Raw genomic sequence first — 24469 nt, 5'->3', positions numbered from 1 at the left:
GGCCCAAAGGCGAAGGTATTGCCTGTGGATTGACCAGAAGTATCAGTTACTCAAAAAGTTTGTTTCATCATCAATTTTATCTTACAAGAAAACATTAGGGTAACAGAAGATTACTTTCCTCTTTAACGAAAATTTAATTTTCATCGTAAGGTTTTAAGATTACGAGAAGATTTAGATTCGCAGGACTTCTCAAATTCCAAGATTTCCAAGAAGATGCTAAAGATCACAAAATTCCAGAGGTCAAGGCAGACAGGGAATTTCCAACAAGAATTTGCAGTCCTAGAAAGGTTTCTTTCGCAGATAACATTAAGTGCATGTTAATTAATCCGACTGCTAGCAAAATCGTGGTATCCGGGTTCGGTTTGACCCAATTTATTCAATAAGCTACTCTGGCACCGAGGTTGTAGGCCCTCTTGGAACTGAAGTATTCGCGACACATCTTTATACTTTTTGGGTGCTAGAGGACCTGTAAGCGTGATGTGCTTAAAAGGTCTGCTGAACTGCTTATCAGATGGCATCGAAGAACATTTTTTAGCATGCAAGACATGGCCTCTCACTTTTACTCCAGTTGCTAAACCATATCAGAAATGATGGAAAGACAGAAGAGAATGTACAGAATCATTCCTGCGTAACAGACAGTACAATAACAGAAAACAGAAGTCATCTGTGTGGACGAGTGTGACGAACCGATACTTACCAAAGAGTTCCGAGTAATTTACTATACTATAACACACACTAACACGAATGAAATTACAATAGTGATGTAGGACTGCGTAACACTATTTACCCCTTCAACAGTTTTCCGAATCTGGTGGTATTTGCGGTTGAATCCACCTTCTCTCTAGACGGCCTTGTGACCCCCCATGGCGCTCAGTCGTATACACAACCATTTGGGAAGGGAGACTTGACGTCTGCGTACCTAGGATAGGCCCTGTGATGGTACTTGGTGCCGAAATAGGTTATCAGAAGGCCAAATAACGTACGAATATAGACTTAAGGAAATGAATTTTTCAGCTTCAGAAGTGTGCAAGCAACTGTCACATTCGGCTAAATAGTATCGGTTCTAGTTCCATCCCAAACACTGACAAGAGAATGAAAGACAAATTTTCGTCCAGAACAAAGTTACACATGGCCAAATTGGTGAAATGTTATGTTTCGAAGAGCGTTTCGAGGACAGCTTCAATGTCAACGTTAACTTAAAATTATGTTCTCACATATAGAGAAGTAAATTCACCTGTTTCTGTACTTTCTTATTCCATATTAATAATATCATATATTGTACCAAGCAAATCATCAGCGGTTATATTTGCCTCCTCCCTTCACTTATCAAGAACTGTAGTTGGTATTGAAAAGAAGCCAGAAACAGTAGAGCATTACAACAAACAAAAGGGGGGGGAGGCGACAAGGGGGTGTCGACACAGTGGATCAACTTGTGGGCACCTATAGCATGAAAGGTAAAATCAGGCGTTGTACAATATGACTGACATTGCTGGAATCGCTGCAAAGGTTAAATGGTTCCATCATCACCCACAAAATTGTCAAAAATGGTTTAAATGGCTCTGAGCACTATGGGACTTAACATCGGAGGTCATCAGTCCCCTACAACTTAGAACTACTTAAACATAACTAACCTAAGGACATCACACACATCCACGCCCGAGGCAGGATTCGAACCTGCGACCGTAGCAGTCGCGCGTTTCCGGACTGAAGCGCCTAGAAACGCCGGCCACAAAATTATCTTCAGGTCAGTTGCAGTTCGGGCAACATCCTTACATCAGCAGAAGACTACTTGATAGGAGGTGCCTTGAAAAGGAAGCAAAAAACAGTTTCCTTGGTCTTGGATATGGCTGTTACCTAAAGGACACAGTACCCCTATGAAGCACAAACCCTTCATAAAATGAGAAAGGTGTTCAAAATGGTTCAAATGGCTCTGAGCACTATGGGACTTAACATCTGTGGTCTTCAGTCCCCTAGAACTTAGAACTACTTAAACCTAACTAACCTAAGGACATCACACACATCCATGCCCGAGGCAGGATTCGAACCTGCGACCGTAGCAGTCATCCGGTTCCGGACTGAGCGCCTAGAACCGCTAGACCAACGCGGCCGGCTGATAAAGGTGTCCTTTGGGTCTAAGAATCATAGACAAAAATAAAAACAATTTGTAACAACTGTGAAAATTTGTACACAGTTCCCATTCCAGCCAGATAGTGATGTGCTTAGAATGTACTAACTATAAGTAAGTGTGTTATGTTGACTTCACCATTTCCAAGAGTAGTAAAACTGTTACAGGTACTTCATTATTTTTAACTTTTCCTTTTTCTATTTATTGTTACAATCACTTTATCTGTAACAAAAACTGAGAAATGAAAAATGTCTCAAATGTCTTAAAAAATATGAAAGGAAATGATACATCCTTAAAATGTTTAGTATGTAAGAATGACAATAGTGTGTAAATTGTAAAAGAAAATAAAGATACTGCAAGAAAAATCAATGTAAAATAAAATTTTGCAAGATATATAAGTAGTGAAACAAAGTCAGTGTCACCCCACTCTGCATGTCTGCCAAATTTATTTGAGAGGGGGATACAAGGTAGCAGCTGTAGACGTGGCAATGTCGCATTGGTGTCATGGCGGGAAGTTCAAATTTCGTTGCGAAAATAGGTCAATTGGGCTGCATTAACTAACCTAACACCAACCCCTCCCCCTCCCTCCTAACCCTCCCCTCTCCTCCACTCCCCTCTCCTCCCCCATCCCTACCGAGTGGGTTAGTGCAGTGGTTAGCACACTGGACTCGCATTCGAGAGGACGACGGTTCAAACCCAATTCCAGCCATCCTGATTCAGGTTTTCCATAATTTCCCTAAATCATTTCAGGCAAATGCTGGGATGGATCCCTTGAAAGGGCATGGCCGATCTCCTTCACCATTCTTCCCTTATCCGACCTTGTGCTCCGTCTCTAATGGCCTCGTTGTCGATGGGACATTGAACAGTAGTCTCCTTCTCCTCCTCCCCCATCTGGAAATTGATGGGAAAAGGACTTATTGTGTACTGGGCTGCTGGATAGGATGGAAGCAAGTCTTTATTTTGTATGAATTGTGGTATATTGTTCATTTAAACAATTTGAGTTGTCGTAGACAGTGGCTCCATCCAGTGTGTTCACCTGGCGGTATGGAGTCTAATGGACATAGTTCCCCTTCCCTCCTGTGATGTAATCCAAGATGGCGGTCCAGGGAAAATGGTGGAAAATCACTCAGTCTCTGTCTAGCTGCTGGACAGTGAGGATCTCATGACAATAAGCTAATATAGCGTGCACAAGGCATTGTTCAAACAATTTGATTAAGAAGATCGTTTATTTATTTAAGAAATCACAATACACCTGGAAATTGACACTGGTGTTTTAAACAATTTAGGTGGTACTAAACAACTGCAGCGCATTTCCATTCCATTCGCATAAGGAAACGTGTAGTCACATTGTCACAAATCACTAAAATGTATCTGGAAAACTTTCTAGCATCTTGGCAACCCACGCAGGCTGCTTGGAGTCAGAGTGCACCAGAAGGACTCGGATCTGCTGGTGTTCATGCCGGCCATTGGAAGAAGCCATATACTGAGCTCGCAGTGCTGGACCATGGTAGCCGCAGGGTGGCCACATGCTAAGAAATTTCTGTCATGCTGGAAATAACTGCAGCATTCCTCCTTCTCATCCCCAGCATATGGATGCTCCTTTTCGTTGAACATAAACTAATTCAAGAGTTATTAAATCTGGTTTTCAAGCAATGTGCAAAACATTGTCACATACATGTCTTGAAGGTTTCACAGGAACTAAATTTACCACTGCAGAAAGAGAGAGAGAGAGCTTTGCAAATAACATAAGAATATTTAAACAATCTGCGATGTAAGTAGACTTTTATTCTGAGGAATACCACCACCACATTTCAACACTGACTCTAGAAACAGATTGCGGCACACTGGTGAAACCATCCCTTGGCCACTTCGAGCGCTTTTGTGGGAAATACCACATCCTTCTCTTGCTTTGAGAATGTGATGCTTCAGGAGTTACAAAATCCAACTGAGTATGTATGTAGATGCACTTTCAAAAATGTTGCTTCACAGTAATTCGCAGTTATACCACCATACTTGAACACAGACTCTAACAAGATTATGGCACACTTAAGAACCTCCCAGCTTTCTCCCTGAGACACTTGACATGCATTGATGGGAAATGGATCCCGAAACCGGTATCAGCTGCAGTCTCGATCTCACACGCCAAAAAGACGATAAGCCCGCATCTCGTGGTCGTGCGGTAGCGTTCTCGCTTCCCACGCCCGGGTTCCCGGGTTCGATTCCCGGCGGGGTCAGGGATTTTCTCTGCCTCGTGATGGCTGGGTGTTGTGTGCTGTCCTTAGGTTAGTTAGGTTTAAGTAGTTCTAAGTTCTAGGGGACTTATGACCACAGCAGTTGAGTCCCATAGTGCTCAGAGCCATTTGAACCATTTTGAACCAAAAAGACGATATTTGGAAGCAGAAATAAATTTCTCTGTAATTCCACTTTTCGAGCCTTACTTCCTTGTTTGAAGACACTGCCAAAGAGAGAAAAAATTTCTGAGATCTGCAGCTGCTGCTACGTTCATCACATTTCTGAAACGCTGAGTGGCCTTACTTTATATTCGCTGCTGGACTCAGAGACGTCAAGGCTCTCATTTTTTATTTAACTCACTTCTCCAAGCACACTGGTGTCTAACGACAGACGGGAAAATCAGAAAAGTTACATATCCAAAAGTTTATGACATTTTTCGAATCCCACAACAGACAGTGAAAAAATTCCGAACAGAATTCGAAGCACTGTCCTATAGAAGTGCAAAAAGGCTGGAATTCGCGGTGCATACGCCTACAGCTGCTGGTCTGGAGATGCTCTAAAGCCACAATGGCAGGTGGGGGACAAACCAGAGGAAGATGATCTGCTTGGACTTTTCTCTGAACACTCTAACAAAGAAGACATCACGTGACTCTCAGACGTCACGGTACTTTCCGTACATACCTTGGCCCTGTCTTGTTCGAACCCGTCTGTATAAGCTTCTAAGCCCCGCACAAAAAGGATATCTTGTGACTCTCTGATGTCATGGACTTTCCAGTGAATGGGATATTCTGATTGGTTCTTGCTGAATTTACCCGCCCTGCTGCTGGTGGTGTGAGAACACTGTTCACCACTTTCTGCAGATGGACAAATTACGAGACATTCAGTGGCAGAGCAACTTTTTTATAGATCGGAAAAACCTTACAGCAGTCATATTGCAAATGTGGTGTACAGATCGTGAAGTTTCGAAACTATCTCCAAAGATACTTATTCAATCACTCTGCTCTGCTACTGCCGAGGAAAGCTTGAAATTTTAGATGTGAAACCCACCTTCAACAATGCTATGTCACCACAAAGTACTGTACCACAATACCATATTGATGTATCAAAACACAGTTCGTATCCTGCACCTCACAAAATAATCACTTCTGCCCCTCGCCTATAGCAGACCCTCCTACCAGTCCGCGAAGACAGACAGAGTGGAAAAGAAACATAAGCACATGAACTGTATATAGCCGCAACACTAGATATTTCCCACGAGGTCACTTGATCACTGCTGCAGCAACCATCACGAGGCAACTGCCCTCAAAACATTGGCCTAATGCGGGAGAGCGTCATCCACCGACAGCTGTCGCTGTGCAAACTCGTGCACAATCAATGGGTTGGTTCATCCGGCACAGAGGTGTTACTGTTGCCGGCCCCGACTTGCTTGCTTGCTGCCATGTTTTCTACAGCCATCTCCATACTCTGGGTTTACAAGATCATATGCACATCGTTCGCCAGAATATCGTACCATTTGCGCGATAGTTCTGTATATCAGCAATATGGCAGTATGATACCAATCCCTTGCATAGCGTAATTCCAAAGATAACGAACGGAAATTGTATCTCTAGAAACCTTCAGTGGGTTATGAGGGACGTGCGGCAAACCATTGAGTAACTAGACACTTATCTTGTCTGCGAAGATCTTCCCATGACAACTCGAAAATAGAGGAAACTAGAAGTTACACTCGTATTCTTTAACGAATACCGATGTCAACGATATAACAGATTACAAATCATGTAATTTACGGAGTCAACTAAGATGTTTCACGTGTCATCACAACCAGCAAATGTATCTGCCTCCTGCTTTTCACCATCCAGATGCACGCAAGACACATCACAATCGGTGTTCTCTCAGCCATTTAAAGGTGGGAAATGTGCAGAATAGCAGTACAAGCAGTGAACCAGTCGGTTTAAAAGGGGGAGGGGGGAGATTATTGATCAGTGTAACACTCACACATATTCAGTCTTCCCAAATTTCCACGGACAATACTCACAACACACGCAATCACGAAGGCTGCCCAAAAAATGGTTAAATGGCTCTGAGCACTATGGGACTTAACTTCTGAGGTCATCAGTCCCCTAGAACTTAGAACTACTGAAACCTAACTAACCTAAGGACATCACACACAACCATGCCCGAGGCAGGATTCGAACCTGCGACCGTAGCGGTCTCGCGTTCCAGACTGTAGCGCCTAGAACCACTCGGCCACTCTGGCCGGCAAGGCTGCCTAACACATACTCTGTAGTTGTTACCTAATCAGTCACCTAGAGCCCGACACGGTAGGTCAGCTGCACGTTGTGCCCCAGAGTGTCCAGTCTGGGCGGTTCAAGACCACGGCTTCCGCCATAAATCAGAAATGTCAAACGTTCCGGCCACGTGCTACCTCCGCCACGCACCCCGCACACCAGGAAGATCATCCTAGAAAAACAGCCATATATTTATCACTGTAATTACAATTAAATATTATGATTACAGTATCAATCTGGTGACATTCGACAATCAGCGAAGTATCGGTAATATCCCCTCATGACGGCTGTGGCTCTGGAAATATAGATATCAATATCCTCCTCATGACTAGACATAATTTTCCACGTAAAATCTTTCATCCACTTTACCGTTAACGATGCGTTGCAGTTTTCCAAGTTAAATCAATATCTTCATTACGACAAGACACAGTCATTTTCTTTTCACATGTTGGAAGACTGACCACAGTAACTTATCACCCAAACACATACTTTATAACACTGCTGCTCATAGCGAATCTGTCGCATATCCACTGATAAGCATAATACATGGCCAGTAACTGAATGCTGGTGACACTAAGCAATACTGAGCGTAAATCCACTTTGGACGGACATGCCGCACTTGTTTTTCTTATGAGTGATACCATTGTGTCTTAGGAAGAGAGACGTAATCGTCTTATAAGCGAGCAGCTATTAAAACCACCATCGCAACGGCTATGTTACTATCATAAAAAAATCTGTCTTATTTATACAGGCACACACAACTATCACTAATGGTATCCACGTTAAAACCATATAAGCCTTATATATCGAAGTACTCTATTGATTCTGAATGAAGTGGTCTTCCAAACAAATAACGTGACATTGAACATAGACGGTGATTACTGGGTTGTGTATTAAGAGACCGAAAACGCAGGTGCACATTGCCAGCAGTGTAAGCTCGTTATAAAACCGTCTTTCTCACCTTACTTAGAAAGTGATTCGGCTGACGAACGTGGTATGAAGCCGGTATGTGCAACTCCCTCAAGCCACCGCTAAATACTTCTCACACTCTCAAGCAGTATGTGTAACAAATTCTACCTCGATACAATGTCATAGGTTCTGCGGCTTATCCAGTCGCTTATAGGCGAGGGAGGATGATGTTTGATTGAGAAAGATCTCATACAGTAGGTGGTGTACTATGTGACGAATCACTTTAAAAAATTCAACGCTAGATTGAGATTGCAAGAAATGTACAAAATCCTATGACCAGTACATTCGCTTCTCAGATCTATAGTGTTACACTTTGCAGTAGATATGGTCTGTCTTGTGGAATCAAGTCTCTCCATTCAACCACATACTTCCAACCTATGGAGATATTTTTTAATGATTACAATCACTAGTGAATCATATTCGAGGCACTCTCATACCTCGCAGTGAATCACCTTCTTCGAACCTGTCTGCGAAGGACACCATAGAGCAAAACCACAACGTGGTTTTAGACAGTCTGTCTGCATATTGTAACTGTCCCTCCGTCCCTGTCCTGCCTTACTAGCAGCTCTGTCCATGTGATCATCCCAATTTAAGTCAGAACTGAGCAGAAGTCAGGGAGTGCTATATTTACCACCTTCTGCAACTCAGCATGAGCTGAGTTAATGCGACAGGATCATGTTCCAACCACTCGGTGGCAATGAGAACATGTCGTAGCTCCAGCAACTATCTACAATGTGTAAGGCCAGAGCAAAACAAAGCTTACTCCTACTACACGAGGTAGTAGAAAAGACAGTATCAGTAGTTCGCGAACTGGAAGAAGGACAAGAATTTTGCTACTGCATTGCGAAGCATCTCCATACTACATGACGGTACTACAGCCCAAAGGAGATCTGTGTCCCTTGATGTACATTCACTTCTGTCACATGAACATTTTATTTATCATCGTAATGTTGTACCATACTATAGAGATAAAACACGAAGTATAAAAATTTCGTTAATGTCTTCCAATAGAGAACTGTATAAGATATTACCGCATCTCCCTCTACCATTATATCGGGAAGCGAATACCATCCGTGCACTATCATCGAGCATATGTGGTGACTTTAATGAATATGCATGTATTGATCCACTGGAGCAGGTGGCCAGTGATCGAAGTCCCTTGCACAGATCTGTGTAAAGTTTCATCACCTGTACTGCAGGAGGACCATATGCCACAGACCATCAGTTGGATGTGAGGGTCCCTGTGTTGCTTCACACATTGTTCTTTCTCCTGTAACACATCCAAGCATAATTGAGGGGGTTGCAAATACCGGCTTAATATCACGTTCGTCAGCCGAATCACTTTCTAAATCCGGTGAGAAAGACGGTTTTATAACGAGCTTACACTGCTGGCAATGTGCACCTGCGTTTTCTGTCTCTTAATACACAACCCAGTCATCACCGTCTATGTTCAATGTCACGTTATTTGTTTGGAAGACCACTTCATTCAGAATCAATAGAGTACTTCGATATAGTATAAGGCTTGTATGGTTTTAACGTGGATACCATTAGTGATAGTTGTGTGTGCCTGTATAAATAAGACAGATTTTTTTGTGATAGTAACATAGCCGTTGCGATGGTGGTTTTAATAGCTGGTCGCTTATAGGTCGATTACGTCTCTCTTCCTAAGACACACTGGTATCATTCGTAAGAAAAACAATGTGGCACGTCCGTTCAAGGTGGATTTTCGCTCAATATTGTTTAGTGTCACCAGCATTCAGTTACTGGCAATGTATTATACTTAGTAGTGGATGTGCGATAGATTCACTGTCATCAGCAGTGTTATAAAGTATATGTTTGGGTGGTAAGTTACTGTGGTAAGTCTTCCGACATGTGCAAAGGAAATGACTGTGTCTTTTCGTGAGGAAGATATGGGTTTAACATGCAAAACTGCGATTTCAGCGCATCGATAGCCGTAAGGGGGATGAAGGATTTTACGTGGAAAATTACGTCCAGCCGTAAGGAGGATATTGATATCTGTATTTCCAGAGCCACAGCCGTCATGAGGGGAAATTACCGATACTTTGTCATTGTCGAATGTCACCAGATTGAGGCTGCAATCATAATATTTAATTGTAATTTCAGTGATAAATATATGGCTGGTTTTCTAAGATAATCCTGCCTGGCGTGCAGGGCGCGTGGTGGAGGTAGCCTGGGGGTGGGGGACTGACATTTCTGGTTTAAAATTGAAGCCATCGTCTTGAACCGCCCAAACTGGACACTCTGGGCCACTATGTGGAGCTGACCTACCGTGTCGTGCTCTAGGCGACTAACTAGCGAACTAATACAGAGTATGTGTTGGGCAGCTTTCGTGGTCGCGTGTGTAGCTAGTATTGCCCGTGGAAATTTGGGAAGTTTCAAAATGGGTGAGTGTTTGCACTGGACAATAATTCCTTTCGACATAAATTGACCGGTTGACTGTTTGTACTGCCATTCTACACATTTCCCATCTTGTGAAGCGTGTTTTGTGCATGTAGATGGTGAAAAACAGATGAGAGACACATTTGCTGGTTGTGTTGACATCAGAAACACCTTAGTTGACCGCGTTAACTACAAGGATGATTTTCGATCTGTTATATCATTGACATCGGTATTCGTTAAAAAATACAAGTCTAACTACCAGCCACGCGGGGCAGCCGAGCGGTCTTGGGCGCCTTGTCACAGTCCGCGCGGCTCCCCTCATCGGAGGTTAGAGTCCTCCCTCGGGCATGGGTGTGTGTGTTGTCCTTAGCGTAAGTTAGTTTAACTTAGATTAAGTAGTGTGTAAGCTTAGGGACCGAGGACCTCAGCAGTTTGGTCACATAAGACCTTACCACAAATTCCCAAATTTTCTAACTACCAGTTTCCTCCATTTTCGGGTTTTCACGTAAAGATATTCGCAGATGAGATAAAATTATAGTTACTCAGTGGTTTGCAGCATGTTCCACATAATTACCTCGTTAAAGGTATGGGTTTCTACAGATATAATATCTGCTCTTTATTTCTAGGATTAAACAATGCAAGTGATCGATGTTATACTGCTGTGGTGCTGAAATTGTGAACTATCGCGTAAATGATATGATATTCTGGCAAACCCTGTGAAAATACGCGTGTTCTTGTAATCCCAGAGTCGGGAGATGCTGTAGAAAGCATGGCAGCATGCGAGCAGGTCGGGGCCGGAAACAGTAACACCTCTGTGCCCGGTGAACTAGCCCAGCCTTTGTATACTAATTTGGGGTGTGACTTCTCCATAGAGGGCGCTCTGAACGTGCATCAGGCTAGCGTATGTGGAGGTAGTGTCCTCGTGACTATTGGCCGCAGTGGATAACCAACTGACCTTGTGGGAAATATCTAGTGCTGCGACTATATGTAGTTCATGTGCTTATATTTTTGTTTCGAATTTGTCTGTCTTCGCGGACTATTAGGCGAGAGGCAGTAGTGATTATTTTGTATGATTCAGGATATTAACTGTGTTTTAGTACATCAATATGGTATGGCGATACAATAGTTTGTGATCATGTAGGCTGGTTGAAGCTGGGTTTCACACCGAAAATTTCGGGCTTTCCTCGACAGTAGCAGAGCAGAGTGATTGAATAAGTGTCTTTGACGATAGTTTCCATATTTCATGACCTGTAGATCACTTTTGGAGTGTGTAACTGTCAGTGCAATATGACTGGTGTATGTTTTTTCGATCTGTAAAAAATAGTTTTGCCGCAGAATGTCTCGTAAATTGCCTGTCTACAGAAAGTAGTGGACACTGCTTCTCCACACCAGCATCAGCAACTTTGGTGGTAAATTCAGCAAGAATCAATCAGAATGCTCCATTCACAGGAAGTTCCATGAGATCAGAGAGTCACAAACATCCCTTTCGTGCTGGGCTTAGGAGCCTCTACAGACTGGTTCGAACAAGACAGGGGCAAGGTATCTATGGAAAGTTCCGTGACGTCTGGGAGCCAATTCTTCTTTGTTAGACTGTTCAGAGACAAGTCCAAGCAGACCATCCTCTTTTGGTTTGGACAGGTGGGATGCTGTCCCCCACCCCCCGTTGTAGCTTTAGAGCATCTCCAGAACAGCAGCTGCAGGCATCGAATATTCACCCCAAATTCCGGCTATTCTTTTCGTCTGTGGGACAGTGCTTCGAATTCTGTTTGTGCTTTTTTTTTTCAAGATCTGTTGTAGGATTCGAAATATATCACGACCTTTTAGATATGTAATTTTTCTGATTATCCCGTCCGTGCTTGGATAGCAGTATGCTTCGAGATGTGAGGAAAATAAAAAGTGAGAGCCTTGATATTCCTGAGTCCAGCAGCAAATACAAACTAAGCCCACTCAGCGTTTCAGAAAAGTGATGAACATCACAGCAACTGCAGAACTCCGATTTTTTTTTCTTTGGCAGTGCCTTCAAACGAACAGCTAAATCTCAAAAAGTGGAGTTACAGAGATATTTATTTCGACTTCCAAATATCGTTTTTTTGGCGTCTAAAATCGGGTACTGCAGGTGATATTGGTTTCGGGATCCATTTCCCATAAAAGCATGTGAAATGTCTCAAGGAGAAAGCTGGGATGTTCTTAAGCGTGCCATAATCTTGTTAGAGTCGTGTTCAAGTGTGGTAGCGTACACCGCTAACTACTGTAAGGCGACATTTTTGAAAGTGCATTTAGATGCATATTCAGTTGGATTTCGACTTACAAATATCGACGTTTTGGCGTGTAAAATCGGATATTGCCACTCATATCGGTTTTGGGATCTACTTCCGATAAAAGGGTGTGAAATGTCGCAGGGAGGAAGGCTAGGAGGTTTCACAAGTGTGCCATGATCTTTTTAAAGTCTGCGTTCAAGTGTGGCGGTATACGCTGCAAAATGGAAGCAGACTATTGTGCAGCGATGTTTTTGAAGCTGTATTTAGAGACACACTCAGTTGCAATTAATAAATCGTGAAGCTGCCTGTCCTCAACGAAAAGGAAAGGCTGTGGTATTTCCCACAAAGGCGCACAAAGTGTCACAGGGATGAAGGCAGGGAGGTTTCACAAACGTGCCATATTCTTTTTAGGGCCTGTGAACAAATGTGGCGGTATACATCGCAAAATGGAAGCAAACTACTGTGCAGCGACATTTTTGAAAGTGCGTTCCCCATACTCAGTTACATTTAGTAACTCCTGAAGCAGCTTGTCTCGAAAGATAGGTGAAGGATGTGGTATTTCGCACAAAAGCGTGTCAAGTGTCTCACTGATGGTATCACAAGTGTGCCATTATCTTTTTTATAGTGTCATTGTTTAACTGTGGTGGTGGTATTCCTCGGAATAAAACGTGTAGTTGCACTGCAAATTGTTGAAATATTCTTGCGTAATCTGCAAAGCTCTCTCTCCCTCTCTCTTTCTGTGTGTGCAGTGGTACATTTAATTCCTGTGAAATCTTCAAGATATGTATGTGGCAATATTCTGCACATTGCTTGAACTCCAGATTTTGTAACTCCTGAAGCAGTTCGTGTTGAATGGCAGGGGGCATTCGTGCACAGGGAGTGTGAAGGAGGAAAATGCTGCAGGTATTCCCAGCGTGACAGGAAGCGCTGCAAGCCTGGCACTTAGCTTCTTTCAGTGGCTGGCATGGACAGCAGAGGTTGCAAATTCCTCCGGCGCACCCTGACTCTGGCCAGCCTGCATGGGGTGGTGAGATGCAGGAAAGTTTTGCAGAAATGTTTCAGCATTCTATAACAGTGTAACTACATTGTTTCTTACACTATTGGAATGAAAAAGCACCACAATTGTTTAACGTTATCTAAATTGTTTAAAAACCAGTGTCAATTTCAAAATGCATTGCGATTCCTTAAGAAAATAAACCATATTCTTAAACAAATTTTTTAAATAATGCCTCGTGCACGCTCTATTAGCTCCACATCGTGAGATCCTCCCAGTCTGGCAGTTAGACGCAGACTGACAGAATGTCTCGCCATTTTTCCCCGGACCGCCATATTCGCTAACATCATGTGAGGGGAAGAGGAGGCCAATACCATTGTGGTGTTGTGAACTATGTCAGTGGGACTTTAAACCCAAGGTGAACACACTGGATGAAGCTACTGTCCATTACAACTCAAATTTTTTAAATAAACAATATACCACAATGTGTAAAAAAATAAAGTCTTAAGTCCATCCTATCCAGCAGCCCAGCACAGACTAAATCCTTTCTTGGCAATTTCCTGATGGGGAAGGGAGGAAGGGAGGATGCGAGGCGAGGAGAGGGGAGGGATTCAGGGGCAGGGGAGGGGGGTGGAGTTAGGTTACTGGAGGTAGCCCAATTGACCTATTTTCCCACCACAGTTTAAACTTCCTGACAAGATTTCAGTACAACATTGTCACATCTATAGCCGCCATCATGGATCAGCCATTTTGATTACATTTGGCCGCAATTCACAGTCTGGGGATGATGGCTTTGTTCCACTACTTATACACTCCTGGAAATGGAAAGAAGAACACATTGACACCGGTGTGTCAGACCCACCATACTTGCTCCGGACACTGCGAGAGGGCTGTACAAGCAATGATCACACGCACGGCACAGCGGACACACCAGGAACCGCGGTGTTGCCCGTCGAATGGCGCTAGCTGCGCAGCATTTGCGCACCGCCGCCGTCAGTGTCAGCCAGTTTGCCGTGGCATACGGAGCTCCATCGCAGTCTTTAACACTGGTAGCATGCCGCGACAGCGTGGACGTGAACCGTATGTGCAGTTGACGGACTTTGAGCGAGGGCGTATAGTGGGCATGCGGGAGGCCGGGTGGACGTACCGCCGAATTGCTCAACACGTGGGGCGTGAGGTCTCCACAGTACATCGATGTTGTCGCCAGTGGTCGGCGGAAGGTGCACGTGCCCGTCGACCTGGGACCGGACCGCAGCGACGCACGGATGCACGCCAAGACCGTAGGATCCTACGCAGTGCCGTAGGGGACCGCACCGCCACTTCCCAGCAAATTAGGGACACTGTTGCTCCTGGGGTATCGGCGAGGACCATTCGCAACCGTCTCCATGAAGCTGGGCTACGGTCCCGCACACCGTTAGGCCGTCTTCCGCTCACGCCCCAACATCGTGCAGCCCGCCTCCAGTGGTGTCGCGACAGGCGTGAATGGAGGGACGAATGGAGACGTGTCGTCTTCAGCGATGAGAGTCGCTTCTGCCTTGGTGCCAATGATGGTCGTATGCGTGTTTGGCGCCGTGCAGGTGAGCGCCACAATCAGGACTGCATACGACCGAGGCACACAGGGCCAACACCCGGCATCATGGTGTGGGGAGCGATCTCCCACACTGGCCGTACACCACTGGTGATCGTCGAGGGGACACTGAATAGTGCACGGTACATCCAAACCGTCATCGAACCCATCGTTCTACCATTCCTAGACCGGCAAGGGAACTTGCTGTTCCAACAGGACAATGCACGTCCGCATGTATCCCGTGCCACCCAACGTGCTCTAGAAGGTGTAAGTCAACTACCCTGGCCAGCAAGATCTCCGGATCTGTCCCCCATTGAGCATGTTTGGGACTGGATGAAGCGTCGTCTCACGCGGTCTGCACGTCCAGCACGAACGCTGGTCCAACTGAGGCACCAGGTGGAAATGGCATGGCAAGCCGTTCCACAGGACTACATCCAGCATCTCTACGATCGTCTCCATAGGAGAATAGCAGCCTGCATTGCTGCGAAAGGTGGATATACACTGTACTAGTGCCGACATTGTGCATGCTCTGTTGCCTGCGTCTATGTGCCTGTGGTTCTGTCAGTGTGATCATGTGATGTATCTGACCCCAGGAATGTGTCAATAAAGTTTCCCCTTCCTGGGACAATGAATTCACGGTGTTCTTATTTCAATTTCCAGGAGTGTATAATGTTCAATTTTCCCCACTTCAACACAAAAAACAAATTTTCCTTTGAGATATATCATTCACCAACGAGAAAAACCGTGTGGAAGATATCAATTTGATGTTGCAGCAAGAAATTATGACAAAACTCAGCAATAAATAAAGTGCTCCAGTAAAATGAACTGGGGTCTTGAAAGATCCCCCAGTGTCATGTCACGTAATTTTTCCTATGTGTCCATTGGAGAATAAAGGCAACCACTTGTGGTAAGCAGCAGATCCAGGTTCGAGACACAATCCGCTACAAATTTTCAACTTTCGATGCCTGATTGGGGCTTGTGTTAAACTTTCCTTGGAAAAATAATTTAACAGAAAATGAATTTTTTCCATAGGGGACGCAGCTGAACTCCATGACTATTCCGTTACGGGATGTAGAATAATAACAGCTAATAGTCTCACCAGAAGGTGAATTGAGCGTCGAAACATAAATTGAACATAAACCACCTGAAAATGGGCACAAGCCCGAAACTGGTCGGTGTCAAAATTACCTTCTATTGTAAATGACAGCATTTGTTATTCTAAGCCCTATGAATTTAATAGTTATACTTGCTGAAGCATGTGGACATAAATGTAATTAATATACATTCACCACTAAAGTAACATGTACATAGAAGGATGTCAAGAGGAAGCTTTAACATTAAGAAATGTACAGAATGATGACTATACTCCAGTAATATTCTGAGGCAGATTGTAATGTTTCATAAATCTTAATTTTCAATTACCGAGTTGTTCCTTTTCAGAATTTAGGCTCACGTATCTCCTTGAGTTTATATAGTATCACTAACTTTCTTTCTGTAACTTCCTATTGTCTATACCTATATAGTAAACATAAGCTTCATTGCAGGTTCAACTAAATTATAGAGAAGTAGAAAATTAATCAGGAAAGTATTCAAAATATTAATGTACAAGATATAATAATTTTTATTCTGGTTAATATACTTAATGTGTACAATTAAATAGGGTTAGTATTTCATCCAACATATCATACATATATGCTAAAAAATTGGTCTACTCTATATGCGTATTATTGTATTAAATACTACCTGAAGAAGCATTTTCGAAATTCTTGTCCATCACTTTTTAATTATTGATTTTAAATACCAGTTTGTCCTAAATTTTTCAATGTACATGAAAATTGTTTAGAAAGTATTCTTCATTAATTGTGATAAACTAGAAGACTGTAAACCATATACAAAAGAAATAGTGCATGAAAGAAATAATTGCTCATTTGCACATATCATGGCGTCGAAGAAGCACCTGCTTCCTTAAATTTTGTAATAAGAGTGTAATAGTACTCCTTAGTTTACCGTTGCTACATTACTACAATATGATTTACAGGCGTGTCGTGAGGATTGGCCAAGATAAATCACAGGCGTCCTCCTACTTGCGAGTTCGGAAACTAGTGGTAAAGTCTGTTTTTGGTAGGGTGTGGGGTTCGAGTGTTAAACAGGTAAAAGTTGCGTCGTTGTGGCCGATTTCAGAAAGGAACAGGGAAGGGAAGAAACAAAGATGTGTGGGCCTCGTACTTCTCCGTGACTGACTGAACACATGAAAATATGTTTCAGTGAGGACCCCTGAAAATGTTCTCCAGTTTATACACAATTTTGACCAAAAAAATTCATATCGCTATCTTACGACGGTTCTATAAACATTGCATGAGCAGGAGATGCTTACGTTGAGCAACGGGGTGAAAGAGACGCACGAATGAATACTTGAATGAATTTAAGATCACAGTTTTCCGGAAGTTTCGTAAGTTGACTTAGTTAATGTGTAGCTGATAGTCGTTATTGGCAGACCACAGCCGATGAGAACGTGAACCTTACATTGAACGCCTAACGTTTATCCAGAGAAGAACGTGAAATACAAGTCATGTCGAACTTAATCTGGGAAACAGCACCCAGTCTCGGTATACCAGCAGCTTTAATTACCTTGTGAGTTGTAAAGGCACGCAAAGAATTGAAAAAGCCTATGCTGATTGCAGTTTTGAAAAAAAAAAAAAAAGCTTCTGCTGTTAGCAGTTTTGTTTCGCTCCAACTAACATTCCTGCTGAGGGCTAGATTGTGGGGCTGAGAAAACAAGTGTTACAAGTTCTTGCTGAAGTAAACTAACAAGGGAACCTCCCCATCGCACCCCCCTCAGATTTAGTTATAAGTTGGCATAGTGGATAGGCCTTGAAAAACTGAACACATATCAATCGAGAAAACAGGAAGAAGTTGTGTGGAACTATGAAAAAATTAGCAAAATATACAAACTGAGTAGTCCATGCCAAGATAGGCAACATCAAGGATGATCCGAACTCAGGAGCTCCGTGGTCCCGTGGTTAGCATGAGCAACTGCGGAACGAGAAAAAAAAAAAAAAAATAGGTCTTTGGTTCAAGTCTTCCTTCGAGCGTAAAATTTTAGTTTTTATTTTCAGACAATTATGAAAGTTCAGGCACTCACACATAATCAACTTCGCTCTCCAAAATTCCAGGACATGTTGAGATTTGCTTGGACATATGCAGGATTTGACGCTCTACACACGGAAAAATTTTAAAACGTTAAAAACATATGTTTTGACAGAGCACAGGGAAAAGTGTGCGACTGTGAAACTGTTGGATTCATTTGTTGCAGTTTATGTGAGAAACTCTTATGTTTTCATCACTCTTTTGGGAGTAATTCTCACATCCACAATAAAACCTAAATCGGGAAATGTAGAAGAATCTTTTTACCCATTCGCCAAGTGTACAAGTTAGGTGGGTGGACAACATATTCCTGTCATGTGACGCACATGCCCTCACCAGTGTCGTATAGACTATATCAGACGTGTTTTCCTGTGGAGCAATCGGTTGACCTATGACCTTGCGATCAAATGTTTTCGGTTCCCATTGGAGAGGCACGTCCTTTCGTCTACTAATCGCACGGTTTTGCGGTGCGGTCGCAAAACACAGACACTAAACTTGTTACTGTGAACAGAGGCGTCAATGAACGAACCGACAGATCATAACTTTGCGAAAATAAAGAAAAACTTTTCACTTGAGGGAAGACTTGAACCAAGGACCTCTCCTTGCGCAGCTGCTCACGCTAACCACGGGACCACGGCGCTCCTGAGTACAGATGAGCCTTGATGTTGCCTATCTTCGCATGGACTACTCAGTTTGTATATTTTGCTGATTTTTTTTTATAGTTCCACACAACTTCTTCCTGTTTTCTCGATAGATCTGTGTTCAGTTTTTCAAGGCCTATCCACTGTGCCAACTTAAAACTAAATCTGAGGGGGGTGCGATGGGGAGGTTCCCTTGTAAGTAAATATCTGCCAAAATTAAATGGCTATTTATAAATTATGTGAGTTACTATCGAAACATCAAATATTTTTCCTGTGTATAGTTGTAGGTTGTTGTGCCCCCTGAACTATTTTGTATAACATATTAACAATACTTACACCCCATGCGTATCAAAACTGTTTAGAGAAAACAGGTACAAATGCAAACACATTTTATTTACTGTGATCCATTTTGAAATTTTCTGGTACAGCTCACATGATATTCATATCACAACACTCGTTATAAAGCAAGCATATATCAGTAACTAAAGCGAAATTAATGTGACAAGCTGAAAGACAATCGACAAATAGCATGGTACTAAAATATATGGTTTGGTTCCAACACACAACAGAGTATTCATAGTCACTTTCCTCTTAGAGCCAGTGTCTTTAGAATCATAATACTTTCCTTCTGTGGTGTCTCTTTAAGAATGTCCTTCCTCGGCAACATTCGTGATTCTGTACATACTAAGGTGTTGTGCCCTTTCAATCTTCCTCGTCGCTTCTTTGACCGTCTCCTCTTTTTTCTCCACTCGTCTTTTTACACCCAAGGAACCTCACGATTGGGAGTAGGACATACTGTTACAGAATTCATGATAAAGTGGAGGGATATAGGTCTTCGTCTTCTGAATTTTTTTTCATTTCTCAAATTTTATTTCAAACTTATCTTGATGCAAAGGTTGCAGAAGAGGTCGTGATCGGGCACCAACGTCAGGTCTCCTAAGATCACGGTTTATTTAATGGTTGAACTGCATTGTTGGAGGACTTTCTTTCCTGATTCAGATCCACATGGTATTCGTCCCCTGATTTTTGTTTCCTTCTGTGTTTTTAGCAATTTTATCCTTTGCTAGTTGGCCGTTGTGGCCGAGCGGTTCTAGGCGCTTCAGTCCCTAACCGCGCTGCTGCTACGGTCTCAGGTTCGAATCCTACCTCGGGCATGGATGTGTGTGATGTCCTTAGGTTAGTTAGGTTTAAGTGGTAGTTAAGTCTAGGGGACTGATGACCTCAGATGTTAAGTCCCGTAGTGCTCAGAGACATTTGAACTATTTTCCTTTGCTATGGGTGTAATTGAAATAACGTTTCTGTTTTCACTACCACTACGGAAAATATTCCGCATCACGAGACAATCGAGGAATCGCAAGCACCAGCCATAGGGGTAAACGCTATATAACCCTTCTCTATTTTTTAACCCCATATAAAAATGTACAGTTTGTAATTTTTACTACAGCTTTTTTGTATCTTATTTTATGGCCATATGTTATAATACTGTTTGTAACTTTGATGTTTGTAGCCTTGCAGGGCCAAGAATTCTGAAGATGGCTTTCACATAAGTCGAAACCGGTAAATAAACAAACATTGTTGCGATCTTGATTGTTCATTCTAACTTAAATATTCTGCTGACCTGCTTCACTGCTCGCATTCTGCCTTGGGAAACAAATATTTGCCTGGAGTGCTACATTGCCTTTTCATAGGCCAAAATCATTATCACATCCCACATAAATACGACCAAGTTCAAGGACCTTATGATCTGTTGTGTCAATTTGCTGATTTTACCTGAAGATGGACAACTGGTACTTGAAAATATGGCCTATTTAACAACGCATTAAATATTCTTAAAAAAAACTTAAATCCAACGGCCTTGCCGCAGTGGTAACACCGGTTCCCGTCAGATCACCGAAGTTAAACACTGCTGGGCTGGGCTGGCACTTGGGTGACCATCCAGTCTGCCGAGAGCTGTTGGCAATTGGGGTGCACTCAGCCCTGGTGAGGCAAACTGAGAAGCTACTTGACTGAGAAGTTACGACTCCGGTCTCGTAAACTGACCTACGGCTGAGAGAGCGGTGTGCTGATCTCATGCCCCTCCATAACCGCATCCAGTGACGTCTGTGGGCTGGGGATGATACGGCGGCCGGTCGGTAATTTTTTTTTTTTTTAGTAAACACTCTTAAAGCACACGCATCGGGGTAGTAGTTATTTAACTCGGAAGGGATCCACACCTTGGCCTTCGAAATGTGCATTATGTAATTTTCTTGTGAAATGTCAGTTGTACCACTTTCATTCTCAGCTCCTCAATTCACAGTACAGTTGATGCAAGATTTAAGTACAAACACAAAAATAAAGATACCAGCACGCGTGTATTTGAAATTTACTATGGTTTTTATAAGTGACCGAGGAGGGAAAATAAATCATAGATATTTCATTTAAATTCCTTGTTATTAAGACTCAATTCAAAAGCATTAACAAACAGAAGATTGCAATTCTCCTGTGATAGTCTCCGTGACATACAAGTCCAAGGTACATGAAAAACTGAACAAATGAGAAGCGCAATACGCATTACCAAATGCTGAGCACTTTTAAATAAGCGGTAACGTGACCGAGCCAGTACGCTAACTTTACCGATGAACAAGTGAGAAACCAATACTGTGCCACAAGCATGGAAACAATCCACTTCCCTGAACTACAGAAGTTCAACGCACGCTGCACCGCCGTCAAAAAGCAATCGTAGACGTCTGCTTACTCAACCTACAGATCGTTCATATACTCACTGAAGAAGCACACTCCGCCGTATACAGTACGGTGGGTTCCAGAATACAGTTTGGAGGTACAAGTCGTGCAATTACGACATGACCTTTATATCAACGTGAACGTTGTAGTACATTCCCGCGTGCAGACGTCCTGGCAGCGTCAGGGACATAAGGAGTGAAAATTATTTAAAGCGACAAACTCTTGGAGGTTGCGTGGGACACCAAAACAAATAATTTTCTCATTGTCTTATTTTCCTTTGAGAGTTATGTAATCTGGTAGAGCGCGTATTCACTCATCAGTTATAATGACTGATTTGTTGTTCTAACGGTTCCTGTTGCACCGGTAGACGGTACGCTTCACTCTTCACTTGTAGTAGCTGTTTCACCTTCACATTTAATTGTGCACCTTGACCCAGCACAGCACTTTTTTGCTAATGGAGCGGTACACCTGGAGTGAGTACACTAACGTGATTGGTTCTTACTACACAGCGATGGTATCTTCTGCACCACAGTTCACATGTGTGGAGTGAGTTTAATTCACCTGCCACACTAACTTCGCGATCATGAGGTGCGGTTCTACGTGAATGTCCGGGCAGGTGCTGTTGGTGACTATTTAACTGCGCAGTATCTCCTACCTAGGCCATTAAATGACAGGGATTATTACAATTTTCTCATCAGGTGAAAGGCAGAACTGCTGGATGAAGTGCCACTCGCTACAAGACAGCATATGTCGTTCCAGCATGACCGGATGCCAGCACTTTCCAGTAATAATGGACTGGTCGAGGTAGTCCTGTACCGTGACCTACTCTACACTTTTTTGGTGTTAGTAGAGATACATGCCCTTGTTTAGAAAACAGCTATCGCATCAGAAGAGGATCTGTTTACCCAGAGAGTAACAGCAGCGGGAGAAATTAAGGACCCTCCTACTGTCTTTGACCGTATTAGACTGAACATGTCCCGTCGGTGTGACCTTCGTTTACAAGTCAATGTAGGCATTTTTGAACTTCTGCTGTAACTGACGGTAACTGTACTGAGTTAATATTTTTGTATCTTGGCAATAAAGAAATAAGAATTGTTTTTGTTACTTTTTGTCTACTCTAAGTAAAATCTTATGAACGGTATCGCAGTGTGTTCGATCAGAGGGCTGGCTGCAATTTGTAACAAAAAAATCGAAGTGAAGCATTCAACGATGAATTTAAAGGACTGTCAGGTGAAGTCTGCACAGACCAAACGCCAAGAATAATAACGACCAAATTAAAGAAAAGTTAAATAAAAAGGATGTGCCTCAGAGGGAAAAAAACGCACGCATTAGAAAACTTGTTTTTGGTGTCTGTTACAGCTTCCTACAGCTTGTTGCTTTAATTAAGTTTCATTCAGAGAAAATTGCTTTTACCGGCTTTAAAAAATCCTCACATGAATACATTTAGAAGTAAATATTTATCGAGACAAGAAGAACTGATTGACATAGCTGCTAGTGGGCATTGATTGAAATCAATGGGGGAAGTTGAAAATTTGTGTCAGACCGGGATGCGAACCCGAGTCTCCTGTTTACTGGGCAGATACGCTGACCACTGCGGTATCTTTTTTTTTTTTCACGTCTGCTGCATTCAGACTGAAGAGGCTATAAAAGTATTTTGCGCCAGCTGCTCTCGATCCACAGACATTGGGAACAGAAACAACGCACGCTACCGCTTTTTTTTTTACCTTTGCCTTTCGCGGGCAAGTGCTCTACCAACTTTTTTTGTTTTTTTATTTATTTTTTGTTTTTTTTAATTTTTTTAAATTGTAAATTATTTCCTCTGCCAACCTTTGTTTTATATATAGAAAAAGGCGTCTTTCAGTTACGACAAACAAAATTAGAATGTACATCCGTAGCAACAACAGAACAAGAGTTCCTTCTAAACTATGAAACAGAATTTGAAACTAATAGTGTGATGACAGATAATAAAGAAAGAAAAATGTAACCAAATCCTGCACGCCATTCCATGTGCATGGCCCATCTGTGTACAGATTCCATGCTCCAAATTGGTACAACATTTCGCAGCGTGTGGAACCACATGAAGGCGGTCATCCTCTGCCCGGTACTCCACAACTGTGAGGGGGGGGGGGGGGGGGGGTTATCGAAGACACTGCGCAAATAGTTCGCAAATAGTTGTCGGTATCGGGGTCTACACTCAAGTGTGCTATGACTGTCCTGGAGAAATTGCCAGCAATCAAGCACCATCTTCTCATCATCTCGAAAGAGGTAGTATATGGACATGCCTTTAAACCATGTGAGAGCGTGAGTCTTCGCAGGTGGGAAATAAGTATCCTCTGGACAAAGGAGGAGCCGCGGCTCAACTGTGCGAGGCGCGATACGTAGGTAGCAGGCGAGGATCTTCTGCACTAGCAGCCATACCTCTAACGCTGATCCACGAGGTGGTAACGTGGGCAAAGGGGGGAATCCGTCATCCCAATAGCGTGCAGCTTGGTATCAGGATACAGTCGTCAGTGCATCTGCACGGACCACCCTAACATGCCTCGCACAGTGGTCAACGCATCTCCCTCATAAACAGGAGATCCAGATTCGAATCCTGATCTGGCCCAAATCTTCAACCTTCACCACTGATTTCACTAGCAGCTAATGCCAGTCATTTACCTGTGTCTTGATTCATAATGGGTGAAAGATCAAAATGTGTCTCTTCTTTCGGGCATGTGTGAAAGAACAGACAGCACATATAAAAAATACTTCTTTTGATATCCCGTGCAACCTCCCACAGTTCGTCAGTTTAAATAATTTTCACCCTGTATCTCTGTATAACTAGGTAATATCCGCTTCGTTCCAATATTGTATGACCACTAAGTTTCGTGACGTGAGGAACGACATGTGACTATGTTGTGACGTAGAGAAGCAGATGTAGAAGTAGTGAAACGCTGAAATTACGTTTATATTGACCTGAGCGTCATAATCCACATCCGACTGCCGACGTCCTGGCACTGTCAGAGACATACACTATTGGACATTAAAACTGCTGCACCAAGAAGAAATGCAGATGATTAACGGGTATTCATTGAACAAATTTATTATACTAGAACTGACATGTGATTACATTTTCACGCAATGTGGGTGC

This window comes from Schistocerca nitens, chromosome 4 (assembly GCF_023898315.1).
Source record: "Schistocerca nitens isolate TAMUIC-IGC-003100 chromosome 4, iqSchNite1.1, whole genome shotgun sequence".
NCBI lineage: Eukaryota > Metazoa > Arthropoda > Insecta > Orthoptera > Acrididae > Schistocerca > Schistocerca nitens.
Note: the sequence above shows the minus strand (reverse complement) of the source record.